This window comes from Amblyomma americanum, chromosome 1 (genome assembly GCF_052857255.1).
Source record: "Amblyomma americanum isolate KBUSLIRL-KWMA chromosome 1, ASM5285725v1, whole genome shotgun sequence".
Lineage (NCBI taxonomy): Eukaryota > Metazoa > Arthropoda > Arachnida > Ixodida > Ixodidae > Amblyomma > Amblyomma americanum.
In genome coordinates, this window is record NC_135497.1 from 557,351,671 (window position 1) to 557,365,036 (window position 13,366).

Sequence of the window (13,366 nt, forward strand, 5' to 3'; positions counted from 1 at the left end):
TTGAGCTTACGAGTGCTGATAGGTAGGTACTGATGTATCGGCGATGCACGCATTTATACAGTAGTTCAAATGGTAAAGTTGGTGAAAAATCGAAGTGCGGATGGTTATTTACCAGGAACGTTGTTTCTTTTAAATATTCTACTACAGGTTCTTCCTAAGCGGTAATATTTTCGCATTTGCACGCTCGACCAAAGCGTTAGTCTCCGGCGCATTAGGTAATGCAATCAACCTGTGGTGGATGCTCTTCTCGGCGAAGAAGCGCATTGCAGGTTAAAACTGGATTAATTCAGTGGAAAAGAGGCGTATTGTTTAGAACTATATCGATACTGGAAAAGGCAGGTCAGGAGGGAATTCACGAGGCACTGCCCTACTATTTGAAGCTAGATTGGGGGCGTCCCAGAACAAGAAGCTACAAAAAGGAACATAACCAAATATAACGTGCTGTGGTAAATCTGTAGAACTGAACATCTTATGCTTGAATTAGATGGTATCCTCCCGGCTGTCAATCAGGCACAGTCACTGCCTAAGGACTTAGAGATGACATAAGATTAGAAGTGTGGGATTGAAAAAATATTTATAAAGTCAAGCATGCTTGCAACTCCCCGCAGGGGGGCGTCTGCAGCTTGCAGGCGTCGGCGAGTGGCGACACCGCAGGTTCCCGAGCATTCGCAGGGACCTCCCCGCAGGAGGATGATGGTGAACCGTGCATCTCCACGGACCCGAGCACCCCCGCCTAGCCGTGCGTGGCATCGCCGTGTCCGGGAAAAAAAGGATCCTGGTGGTTGAGTCAATGCCGAGCGTTTGGACCCTTAAGGCCCCTCGGTGGAGGCAACACACCACTTTGGCCCCAGCTTCCTGTAGACGGCACCTCCGGCCTGGCCCGAGCGGGGGAAATCGGCAGTCGCCTTTTCCTGCCCTCCCCTCTATCTTTCAATTTCCTATCTTCTTTCTAACCTGTGTGAGTGACTACCCTGAGTGTCTTCATATTGGGTTATAGCGGCGGTGTACAGCTGGCCTGGGCAGGACTTGCTTCCAAGTTCCTGTCCCGTCCCCTTGTTGGACTCCATGGTGGGTGGCTGGCCCCGCGGCCGAACAACAACCACTTTTATGGCTCCTTCCCCATCAAAAAATGATCGCCATCCTCAAAAAAAAAGGCGGACCGAAGATGTGACATATCAGTTTCTGAATACAAAGAAAGAACCTCTTGCCAAATTCCATATAGTGCACAGTGAATCAACAGAAAAAACAGCTCGAATGATATCTCCTTTTCTCGTTGAAAAGACACTCACAGAAACTTTGGGCCCTGGCTACAAGGCGACGAAGTTAGCCAGTGGTGACCTATTACTAGAGATACGCGATGAAGTCTAACTGCCCAAACTCTCAAACATTACCGCCTTTGGAGAAACCCCAGTCACTCTAACATCCCACAGGTCGCTTAATACTGTGCGTGGCGTAATATCAGACAATGACCTCATCTACCTGACAGAAGAAGAAATATTAGAAGGGCTAAAGGAACAGCATGTAACAGATGTCCACAGAATAAAAATCCGAAAAGAAAAAGAAATTCCTACTAAGCACCTAGTTCTCACCTTTGCCTCCTGCACACTGCCCGACTCAATAGACGTAGGCTACACAAAGATAAAAGTCCGAACATACATTCCTAACCCCCGCCGCTGCTTCAGGTGCCAACGATTTGGCCATGGCTCGCAGAGATGCCGTGGTCAAGAAAAAATGTGCAAAATGCTCCTCAACTGTCACATCTCTGACAAATGCACTGCTCCTTCACACTGTGCAAACTGTGGCGAGGATCACCCAGCCTACTCACGATCATGCTCGAAATGGAAAGTAGAAAAGGAAATAATAACTCTCAAAACAAACGAAAATATACACTACACTCTGCTTGCACATCTCTCTGAGGCCTCCGTTGAGGCACTTCTAAAATCTTCAAGAAAAGCTGGATTTCAGGGAAAATACCTGACGCATGGAAGAAAGCCATCACAGTACTTTTCTTGAAGCCTGGCAAACCTTCATCAAGTCCTGGTAGTTACAGGCCCACGGTACTCACCAGCTGCCTAGCAAAATCATTTGAAAGTGTGGTGAACGTCCGACTAACGTTTGCTATTGAATCTCGTCACCTTCTTGACATACATCAGTGCGGTTAAATAAAAGCATGCTCCACTATAGATCATACTGTCCGTCTGGAAAACAAAGTGCGGGAGGCATTCATACATAAACAGCATTGTCTTGCGGTCCTCTTTGACATGGAGAAAGCATACGACACGACTTGGAGGTTCGGTATACTCCTTGACCTAGCAGATCTAGGCATCCGGGGCAGGATGCTGAACTGTTTGAGTGATTTTCTATCAGACCGTTCATTCCAAGTACGTCTAGGTACTACCCTATCAGCGAATTTCATCCAGGAGAACGGTATACCTCGGGGGTGTGTTCTGAGTACTACACTTTTATAGTAAAAATGAACTCAATAGCAAAAATAATCCCCAAGTCGATTATGTATTCAGTATGCGTAGACGACCTGAAAATTGCATGTACATCCTACAGCGTACCAACATGTGAGAGGCAGTTACAAATGACTACAAATAAACTGGCTAATTGGGCAGAGAGAAATGGATTCAAATTTTCACCACAAAAATCAGTGACTGTGCTTTTCTCGCCCAAACGAGGATTACAGAGCGACCCTACCCTATACCTGAATGATGTGTTACCCGTAAAACAGGAAAACAAGTTCTTGGGCATAACTTTTGATAAAAAGCTCACATTCATGTCTCACATAAACAACTTAAAGAAGAGAGCATCTCGAACCCTCAACATACTCAAGGTACTTTCACGAAAACGCTGGGGCTCTGATAGAACTTGTATTTTGCAAATTTACCGCTCTCTAGTGCGCTCCCGTTTAAATTATGGATCTGTGGTTTATGGTTCAGCCAGGCCATCATACTTGAAACGACTGGACCCAATTCACAACTTTGGTCTCCGTCTTTCAACCGGAGCATACAGGACATCTCCCAGAAATAGTCTTTATGTAGAAACAAATGAACCAACCCTAGCAGACAGAAGAACAATGCTCACAGGCGCATATGTACTGAAAATAAGATCTCTACCGAAACTTATTTGTTATCCAAAAGTTACAAAGTGCACCTCCAGAACCCTGTTCACCAATAAACCGCAATCAATACGACCTCTGCTTCTCCGTTTCGAGGAAAGTTGCCAAAAGCTGGAAATACTGAACAGCCTTCCTGATGTCGCCTCAAGACATGACCCACTGCCCCCCTGGCATAGCCTTCCCAATGTGTGTGACCTCACGTTAACACACTTCCGAAAAAAAAACAGCACACGAACACATTTTACAGGAATACCGGGCACTACATGAAAAATATGCGAACTGGACAGAATTTTACACTGGTGGCTCAAAAACAACAGAATATGTCCGAAGCGCGGTTGTACAAGGAAACTGGCCAAAAATAGTAAGGCTCCCTAACTGCGCATCCATTTTTACGGCCGAATGTTATGCAGTCTCTATTGCTGTAGGTAGAGTAATAAATAATAGCATTCAAAACAGCATAATGTACACAGATTCACTCAGCGTGCTCATGGCATTACATTGCAGAAATGCAGGCGAAACCTTACTGGGAAACATATTACACAACATAGAAAAAATCAGAGCACAGGGAAATATAATAAAATTCTGCTGGGTGCCGAGCCATGTTGGAATATATGGTAATGAGAGAGCCGACCAGTGTGCTGCTCACGCTCGCAGTCATGAAATAAAAAATCAGCGTACCTCATAGAGATTGCATGCACTATACACAGAAATCTCAAGGCTAAATGGCAGGAGTTGAGTTGAGTGGTTGTAAACTACCGGTGGGATTACCCTTGCAGTTGCTGCCGGCATTTGCTCCACCGTAGCGACACTTAAATAGAAATCACAGAAACACTGTCCGCAAAACCCAAATAGACACTCCTGAGGCCACGATGTGGAGGCCAAATCCGTGTCCTGCAGGTAAAGTAGAAGAAGGCGAAAAGCATCCCTTCTACTCGACTGGCTCCCGCACGGGAAAACAATGTCCTGAAGAGAACTGTGAGGAACTCCTGCCTTCTTGAGGGATCCGAATAACACAGCCCGTTCCGCGTTGTACAAAGTACAGCACAAGAGGTAATGTTCTATGTCACCACACACACCACACGTTGAGCACAATAGTGACAACGCTAGGCTAGTCTTATACATCCACGCCGGCGTACGAGCAGAATCCGTGCGAACGCGGTGCAGCAAAGTGGCTTGGTACCTTTTGAGACCCTTGGTCACACATGGCTAATGAGGAGAGCTCCACAAAGAACTGAAGTGGCGCAACACCACATCTCTGAACATTTGCTTGACTTCATGAGGGACTCCATGTACCGGAATCCCGGAGAGAGCTGTATGGGCGAAGTTGTCTGCTATCTCATTGCCTAAGACACCTATGTGCGAGGGCACCCATTGAAAATGTATAGAGAAGCCTTTGCTATGTAGATTCTGCACCAAACGTAGGGATCTAAGACTCAAGGCATCAGTAGGGAACCCGTACTCTAACCTTTGAAGGGCAGATTTTGAATCCGTAATTATGACAGTAGGTTGAGGCGTACAACACCGTAGTTTCTTTAGAGCGGCCTCAATGGCAACGCTTTCGGCCATTGTGGAGGACACGACTTTAGTAAAACGAACAGACCAATCATACTTCAAAGACGGAATATGAAAAGCAGCTGCACTAGACCCTCTGACCTTGTCCACAGAGCCGTCTGTAAAAATTTGAAGATGACTGGCATATTCGGTCTCAAGATGTTCCAGTACGAGCGAACGCATTGCCGCTAAAGGAGAATTCCGCTTAGCGCGAACGTCGGGAATTGTCAAGGAACATTCGAGGCTCGGAAAGGACCAAGGTGGCTTCGACGTCTTAGGTCGATCTCGAAGGTCGAGACCCAGAGAACGAAGAGTATTTAAAGCCAAGTACGCCCGGGACTCAGATCTCTTTCGAAGGCGCTGTAGAAGCGCTCTCCCGGCAACAGTCTCTCTGAGGCAGCCAATTTGCAGCAAGAGTCTTTGTGAAGCGGCTAGCCGAAGAGGTTTCGATTGAGACTCATACAGTACTGCATTGTTTGGAGCAGCCTGCGGAACGCCGAGAGCCCTCCTTAGTCCCATTATATGCAAAACCTCAAGGCGTTCCAGCTGCGATACCGAAGGGGAAATTAAAGGGAGCTGGTACATTATGCGACTTGTCACCAGGGCATCGTGAAGCCTGATCATTGAAGCAGGATGGTTTCCCCATTGCTCACTAGCAACTCTACGAAGCACGTTGAGACGCGAAGATAGTGAAGCCACAATCGAGTCCACAGCTCGTCGCCACTGTAGACGTGAGTCAATAGTGACGCCCAGAAAACGTATGTGGTTAACCTGACGAAGGCAAGACTGATCAAGGTCTATGCTCAGCCGCGCATACCGTCGTCCCCTACCTGGAAACAGGACGAAGCCAGATTTTTCCACCGAGAGAGTCAACCCAACACCTTGAAGGTAACTTTTAACTGAAAGCACGGGCTGTCGCGCTAATAGAGCTAAGCGTTTGTGTTGATATCCGGTTAACCAAAGACAAATGTCGTCTGCATATATCGACATATAGGCATGCCTACAATGTTTTTGCACTTTTGCGGGAATACCAACCATGACAACATTAAAGAGCGTTGGGGACAGGACACTACCCTGAGGTACCCCTCGCGATACCGCCCTTTCGGAGCTCATTGTACTGCCTAACCGCACTCGAAATTTACGATCACTGAGAAATGAGTGAATGAATCGCAGAAGATAGCCCTGTACGCCTATGACCTGCAGACTATTCAGTATTGAGCTCTGGAGGACTCTATCATAAGCCTTTGATACGTCTAGGAAAATAGCTAGTGTTGAAAGTCCAAAAGCACTCTGATGTTCAATGTGGCTTATCAAGTGCAGGACGCTATCTTGCGCGCTTAAACCTGTGCGGAATCCAGTCATGCATGTTGGTAGTGCCCTTCTATCCTCAAGCCACAAAGACAAACGCTTACTTGCCATCTTCTCTATGAGCTTAGCCGCACACGACGTCAGCGATACAGGACGATACTAGGCCGCGTCTGTCATCTCTTTGCTGGCCTTCAGCAGTGGGACTACACAAGCCACCTTCCATGAAGGGGGAACGTCACCAGACTCCGACACTCGATTGAGATAGGAGCATCTTTCGGTGTTCCAGAGGCAGGTTCTGTAACATTTGATTGGTAATGCCGTCAGGACCTGGTGCACAGCGACGCCGCAGGCTGCGGAGCGCTGTCTGTAGTTCTCGAAGTGTGAACGGGGCGTCCATAACAGACGGAGACGTAGCAGGCAGAGCGCAGGGATGAATGCCTGGTCTGGAATTTGCAAATGCATCCGCAAATTCCTCTGCCAAGCACACGAGATGTTTCTGCGTACGCAATGCAAGCGCCTCGAAAGGTTTACTCGGACGAGAGCCACCAGCAAGACTGCCAACGACACGCCAAATTCTCGTTATCGGTGAGAAAACAGTCAAACTAGCGCAAAAGGATGCCCACTGGGACCTACAGAGCTTGTTCGCATGACGTCTAATGGCAGAGTTGATAGAAAAACTGGTAATGGCGCAAGAAACGGGGACACAGAAGGCACACAAAAGACAGGACTGGCGTCAGTCCTGTCTTTTGTGTGCCTTCTGTGTCCCCGTTTCTTGTGCCATTACCAGTTTTTCTTTCAACATGAACCAACTCGCCCAAACTAGAGTTTTACTTGGCAGAGTTGAGCCTGTTGAAAGTGCTCTTCAAGTCTCTGTCGTCCTTCTTCCGCAACAGTTGTCGTTCCGCCCTTCTGCGCGCTGCGCAGAGGTTCCTGAGTTTTAAATCCGGAGTCGGAAAATGATCAGGTAGCTTGAGCGCCATGGTAGCAGCCATCTTAGCATAAATCATTTTGTCTGTCACATCACCGGAAACACAGGCTAAGTGCTCCCTGTATTTGTCCCAATTAACAACATGGTAAATTTTAGGACCACGCAAATGGAAGTCGGCAGTAAACACAAATATCGGGTAGTGATCACTTCCCATTCGGTCAGCTCTAGTTGACCACTGCACACGGACGTCAGGTGAATGTAAGGTTAGGTCTATAGATGTGGGTGAGGTTGGAGGCCGAAAGAAAGTGGGACTTCCGTCATTGGCCACGCACAGGTCCAAACTGTCGATGACGTCTACAAGTTGGCGTCCGCGAGGATCTGTGTTCCTGTCACCCCAGGCAGGGTGGTGGGCGTTGAAGTCACCGCAGATGATTCTGGGTGCTGGGCAGCGGTCACAAAGTTGCTGGAGGAACAAAGCCAATTCGACCTTCTTCCGCGGGGACCCATATACTGATGCAATGGACAGAGTTTGGAAGGCGAGCCGAATCCTCACAGCCACTACCTCAATACTGTCGGTGCAAAGATCGGTGACGTTCAAAGCCACATGAGGAATCTCCCTTCGTGTGTAAAGGGCGGCACTTCCTGCGGGAAAAGACTTTATGCTGCAATTCTTGTGGGCGACGTATCCCGGCAAAGACCTCCCGCTTGGCAAGCCAGCCTCCGAGAGGGCCAGTACTGGAACACAGGTCTCTTTCAAGAACAATTTTAGTTCTGCTAATTGACTTATAATCCCAGCGCAGTTCCATTGCATGATAAACGGCACTTTTCTAGGGTTTTTAGTTGCAACAGGTTGAAGAAAACTAGCCATCTAAGAGTTGAAGTTCTCTGCGAAGGCGGTGATCAAGGCCTCAAAGGAAAGCACCAGCTGTATAAAGTTCTTCAAAGTGCCAGGCTGCATCGCTTGGCTATATGAACGCAGGACATCAAACAAAACGCGTAGAAGGTCGGAGAGATTCCGGCTCTTGAGCTCCTTATTTTGCTGCACGCACTGGCACACCACTTCGACAAAGGACGGGGACTGGGACCCACTCCTGGCCACGGTAGCTGGTGTCTGCATCTCTTTTAAGGCAAGTGGATGTCCTCCATGTTGTCGAGTCTTGCTGTGATCTGGTCGCTGAGGAACATGGACACTTTTTGCAGAAGCAGATCGAACAGCCAGCTCACCCTCGGAGGCCGTTGCCGACTTGCTCGGATCAGGTCGTGCAGCGACGTCGCTTGCTACCACGTCCCGAGCTTCCGACTCGAGCGCAGGGAACTCTTCACTTCCATGTATCGGCTTCTCAGTAGGTTGTGGTTTGGGGCCACAAATGAAGGACTTGCGACGGTGTAAGGCGCTTACACGGAATGTGCAGCCACTGAAACTCGCTGGATGGTCACCTTCACAATTAGCGCAAGCAAAATCTGCCTTGCACTCTTTGTAATCATGGCCACCACCACACCGCTTGCAAAGTTGATCTTTGGTGCAAACTCTCGCTACATGTCCAAAGCGTTGGCACCTGAAACACAGGGGAGGAGTTTCAACGAACTCGTGGACTGCATGTTTGGTTAAAACAAGATCAATTATTTCAGGGCGCTCGGTGTTGGGAGCAAACGTTAGCACAATAGAGTTTGTAGGCTACGCTGCCCATTGTTGTTCTCCAGGCTCCACCCTGCGCATTAACCGTCGCACGTGCAGAACTCCTTGCGGTTTCAAGTAGTCAAGAAGGGCACTTTCCGAATACCACACTGGTACTCCCCTTATAACACATGTGTTAGTCATGTAGGAGTGTGGCAACCGGGCTTTAACTCGTATGCCACCGATCTGAGAGCACCGCAGAAGAATGTCTACTTGATCTTCCGTTGAGATATCTAGATGCAGAGCCCCTTGCGTTGTGAAGCGACTACGAATCGGAGTAGATCCCAGTAGTACTTTAATATCATCGAACAGCCTGATAGGGTTCCACTCTCTGAAGTCAACACCTTTCTCTTTTGGCTGAACTATCACTGGGATGCCGACTGTCCGGTGCTTCCGATGACTCACCACTTTGAAGCCATCGTTGTCCATTTCCGCCATGTCAGCCACTTCCTCGTCAGAGGCCATGAAGTAAATAATAAACTGCACTTTATATAGCCCGTACTGAGAGAATGGAAAACCTGTAGTCACCAGAAACGTTTTATAGAGGTAATATTAGACCATGAAGTAAATAATAAACTGCACTTGATAAAGCCCGTACTTAGAGAATGGAAAACCTGTAGTCACCAGAAGCGTTTTATAGAGGTAATATTAGGCCGTCTCCTTATTGGACATACACATCTTACACACAATTTCCTACTAACAAAAGAAGACAAACCTATTTGTGAAAAATGCGGAGATGAAATTACAGTACACTACATCTTATTCTCATGCACAGAAATTAAATCACTCAGGAAAAAGTATTTTGCTCCATGCTACAAAGAACACATTCCTCTTCACCCAACACTGATTTTAGGTCAACACGCACTCATTGATATCTCAAGTGTTTTTAGCTTTTTAAGGGAAGCAGGCCTCCTTGAAAAACTCTGAATTCCAACCTTGCGTCTAGCTACGTATGGTGACGCACCTCAGCCACCTTCTCATTCTGAGAACAGGGCTGAGGTTGTTTATTTTTGATGGGTTGGCTGCCTCGAGATCCTTGCCGCAGCAAGGATATTGCCGGGGTTACCCGACTCTCTTTAAAGCTTTCACTAATAGCAATTTTTAAAGTTTTTTTCTCTCATTAACAACAAGTACGAACAATAGTTTTTAGACCTGTACACCACTGAGCTTTTCGCGTTTGTAGAATTCCGCAGAAAACAACTTTCATACAGCTTGAGCTTGGCGCATGATAGCCTTAGATGCTTATGCGCCATTAAACCCAACACAAACAAACATGCTGGCAACTGCCAGCACCCTATATTAAACAGGATGCCTCATCCATCCATCCGAAGCCAGCCGCTCAGTTTCCGTTTTCCTCGTGTGCGGCCCCTCTTGTGCCGGAGCAACGACAAGAATCGCATTTTCGAAATTGCAAAAATTGATACGATGGGCTACGGCCCTCTCAATAAATCAGGAACAGAGCAGTAATAGTTAAAAAAACGTGAACTAATAAAAGAACAGCAGGTGGTTTAATTGGAGCATGATTCGTAGCAACCTGTTTCGAAGGGAATAATAGTCATACCCACGGTCCTGTATTACTTGGCCAACCACAACAAACAGGCACAAAAATTCTGCAGCAAATCGTTTTTTCTGATTACTTGTGACAGGGGAGGTATATTTATCACAAATGCAGATGCTTGAGCGCATGCTGCGCGAGGCCGTCCAACATCTTGTCAGCGACTTGACAAGTAGCCACGATGACCTGGTGTTGAGGGAGCACCAAGAACAGCAGCAGTACGTAGCGTTGCAACGGTAGCACGGATCGAGGCCGATGCTCTGGCTGCGCATTGGTTGGGAAAGGTGAATTTTCCTCCACTTAGCAATGAACATGTCGTTGTTAGAACACAAAGTTCCACCAAGACGTTGGCAGCGATGGTGGGTGGCAGTGCTAAAAAAGCAGGGTCTCCAGCATTGGCGACACGTGGTGGGCCATGTCTCAAACCATGCACTGGTTTTTCGCGGGCAGCTACGATCAGTGCAAATGCACTGTGCTCGTGCTGATTCTTTGGCTGGGCATTGGGGAGATGGGAATTTTCCTCCACTCAGCAACGCAGATAATGTGGTTACTACTACACTAAGTTCCACCAAGACGTGGGCAGCGACGGTGGGTGGCAGTGCGAAAAAAGCAGCGTGTCTTCCACTGGAGGCAAATGGTGGGTCATGTGCCAAACCATGCACTGGTAGTGGTAAGCGGCGGCCATCGGTGCAAATACGTTGCGCTCGTGCTCCAGCACTTGTCGGCGATGTGAGGGTGTACCAGAAGTGCTGTTGTATCGTGTCCACTGACTTAATGTAGCGTCCCAGTCTTGTTCAGAACGATGGCTGCTTGGAGTCTGAACCAGCGACGGTAGGTGACAGTGCGAATAAAGCTGTCTCCTCTACTGGTGACAAGTGGCGAGCCATGTGTAAGGCCATGCAATGTCGGTGGTAGGCAGCCATCATCAGTGCAAAATGCACTGTGCTTGTAGATGGGTAGATGAGGTGAATTTTATTCCACCAAGCAACGCAGATAATGTGGTTACTACTACACTAAGTCCCACCAAGACGTGGGCAGCGACTGTGGGCGGCAGTGCGGAAAAAGCAGGGTCTCTTCCACTGGAGGCAAATGGTGGGCCATGTGCCAAACCATGCACTGGTAGTGGTAAGCGGCAGCCATCGGTTCAAAAACGTTGCGCTCGTGCTACAGCACTTGTTGCGCGTACCACACGTGCGCGTGTACCACAAGGGCTGTCGTATTGTGTCCACTGGCTTATTGCAGCGTCCCAGTCTTGTTCAGAACGATGGCTACAGGGAGTCTGGACGAGGCAGCACAGTGCAGCCATCACGGCAGTGCAGCATGGTATGCCAGACAGCGAACTTACATTTAGATGTTGAGAACTTAAAACGGAGTAACAACACTTTGCAGAGACACAGTAGTACCCCCAGGGTTAGTCTTGAAAGCTTCAATGAGGAGAAGTATTATGCAAGCACAGAAGGGCGCTGTGCAGCCCAGAGAAATGGAGAAAACAGGTGTGGTGGGGGCAGGGCATACGCTAGCAGCAAGCAATCAAAGAAAAAGCGCCGTGTACGTGTCCCTGCACTATTTGGCGGTGTGTGGTTCAGCAAGAAGAAGTACAAAAGGGCCGCTCATAATTGCACACAGCCACCTGAGGTTGCCCAGCACATTAGGACACTTAAGGACTCAGGTGCTGGGGAGGTTTGCACTGAATGTGAAAATATGGCACAAGTTAGGTTAAACCTGAATTCAGGAGTTCTAGATGTGGCTGAGGCAGAGACAGCAGCATTAGCCGCCATCGTGAACAGAGTAGCCTGCCATTGAGTTGTAACAAAAAGAAAGTGAACAGTTACACACTTCGTCAGTGGGCCAAATTGGAGGAGGAGGTGTAAACCTGTCTATATGCACCACATTTAAAACATACAGAGAATTCAAGGTTAGCTTTGAGGAGTGGAAAAATAGAAGATTTCACCCAATGCGCATTTTAAGCTCCGATAAAAACCCATTTGATTTTGATAAAGATGAAAGTGAAGGAAAATTTCCATACATACGCATTTCTTTCATTTGTTCTCATGCGTGTCCACCCATTGTGAAGGTGAACTGCATCCGACTGAAGCAACATTATAATGGATCAGGCTGCCAGGTAAAACTACAACTTGTTCTTCAACATTCTCCAAACCCATTCTATAAAATAACAAGTAGAAAACAGGATCACAACCACAAAACAAATCCAGAGATTTTTATGTGGTACTCACAAAACCATTGTTTAACGTCTTTTGAAAAGAATGATATCGCAGATCTGATTTCTTGAGATGCAAACCCAAAATACACCAAGGAAGTTGTCCTCAGGAATGCAGGAAAACTGATAACCTCTCAGGACATCAGAAGCCTGAAGCATGGGGCAGTTGGTAAAATAGAAAACACTACACATCATGGTCAGCTTTTGTTGCAAGAATTAGAGAAGCTTCTTTCTAACGAATTGGGGTGGAAGATAAATGTTGAAACAGTACTAATGGTGACTTGTTCATTTTGCTCCTGTCAAAGCTTATGAGTCAGTTAGCAGAAAACTACTCAGAGGTATTATTATTTGATGGTACTTATAAAGTAAATAGAGAAGGGTATGTCTTGCACTCAGTGCTTTGTGAGGATGGAAGAAGTCATGGCAGGCCCATATGTTATGCATTTGTTCATCGAGAGACAACTGAAATTCTAAAATTGTTCTTGGATACTTTTTTAGAGCTAAACCCAGTTATTAAGCAAAAATACAAGGTTGCAGTAATGTATAAAGATTTCATCGAAATGAAAATAATCACTGAGATCTTGCCTCAGTGAAAAATATTGTTCTGTTGTTGGGATGCTTTGAAGTATCTGCATAATAAAATTGCCCAGCACAGTTCAAACGCCTTTGATAAGAGCAGTGTGAAACGCACAAATACCAAATTAGTTTTTGCTCGAGATGTTGACATATACAAAGAAGAGCTGCTCAATCTGAACATCGCACTGAAAGATGACAAAACTCTTGGTGCATATTATTATAGAAACTGGCATAGCTGTAAAAGTATGTGGGTTCACGCCTATCAGTGTAATTTGTACAGTTTAGGAAATAATGCAAGCAACAGAATGGAAAGCCATAACCAGAGGTTGAAGAAATTCCTGAGGCATGAAATGCATTTAGTGGATGCAGTGAAAGGTCTGATAAATTACATAAAGCACGATGCCTTTTTAGTCAGTCTGGCTCAATTTAAAGAA

General features: G+C 46.9%; 1 pseudogene; it reads left to right on the forward strand.

The window, feature by feature from the left end:
- Positions 1-12,949, forward strand: part of LOC144130024 (uncharacterized) — a 29,322-nt pseudogene extending 16,373 nt beyond the window's left edge.
- Positions 12,950-13,366: the final 417 nt, after the last annotated feature.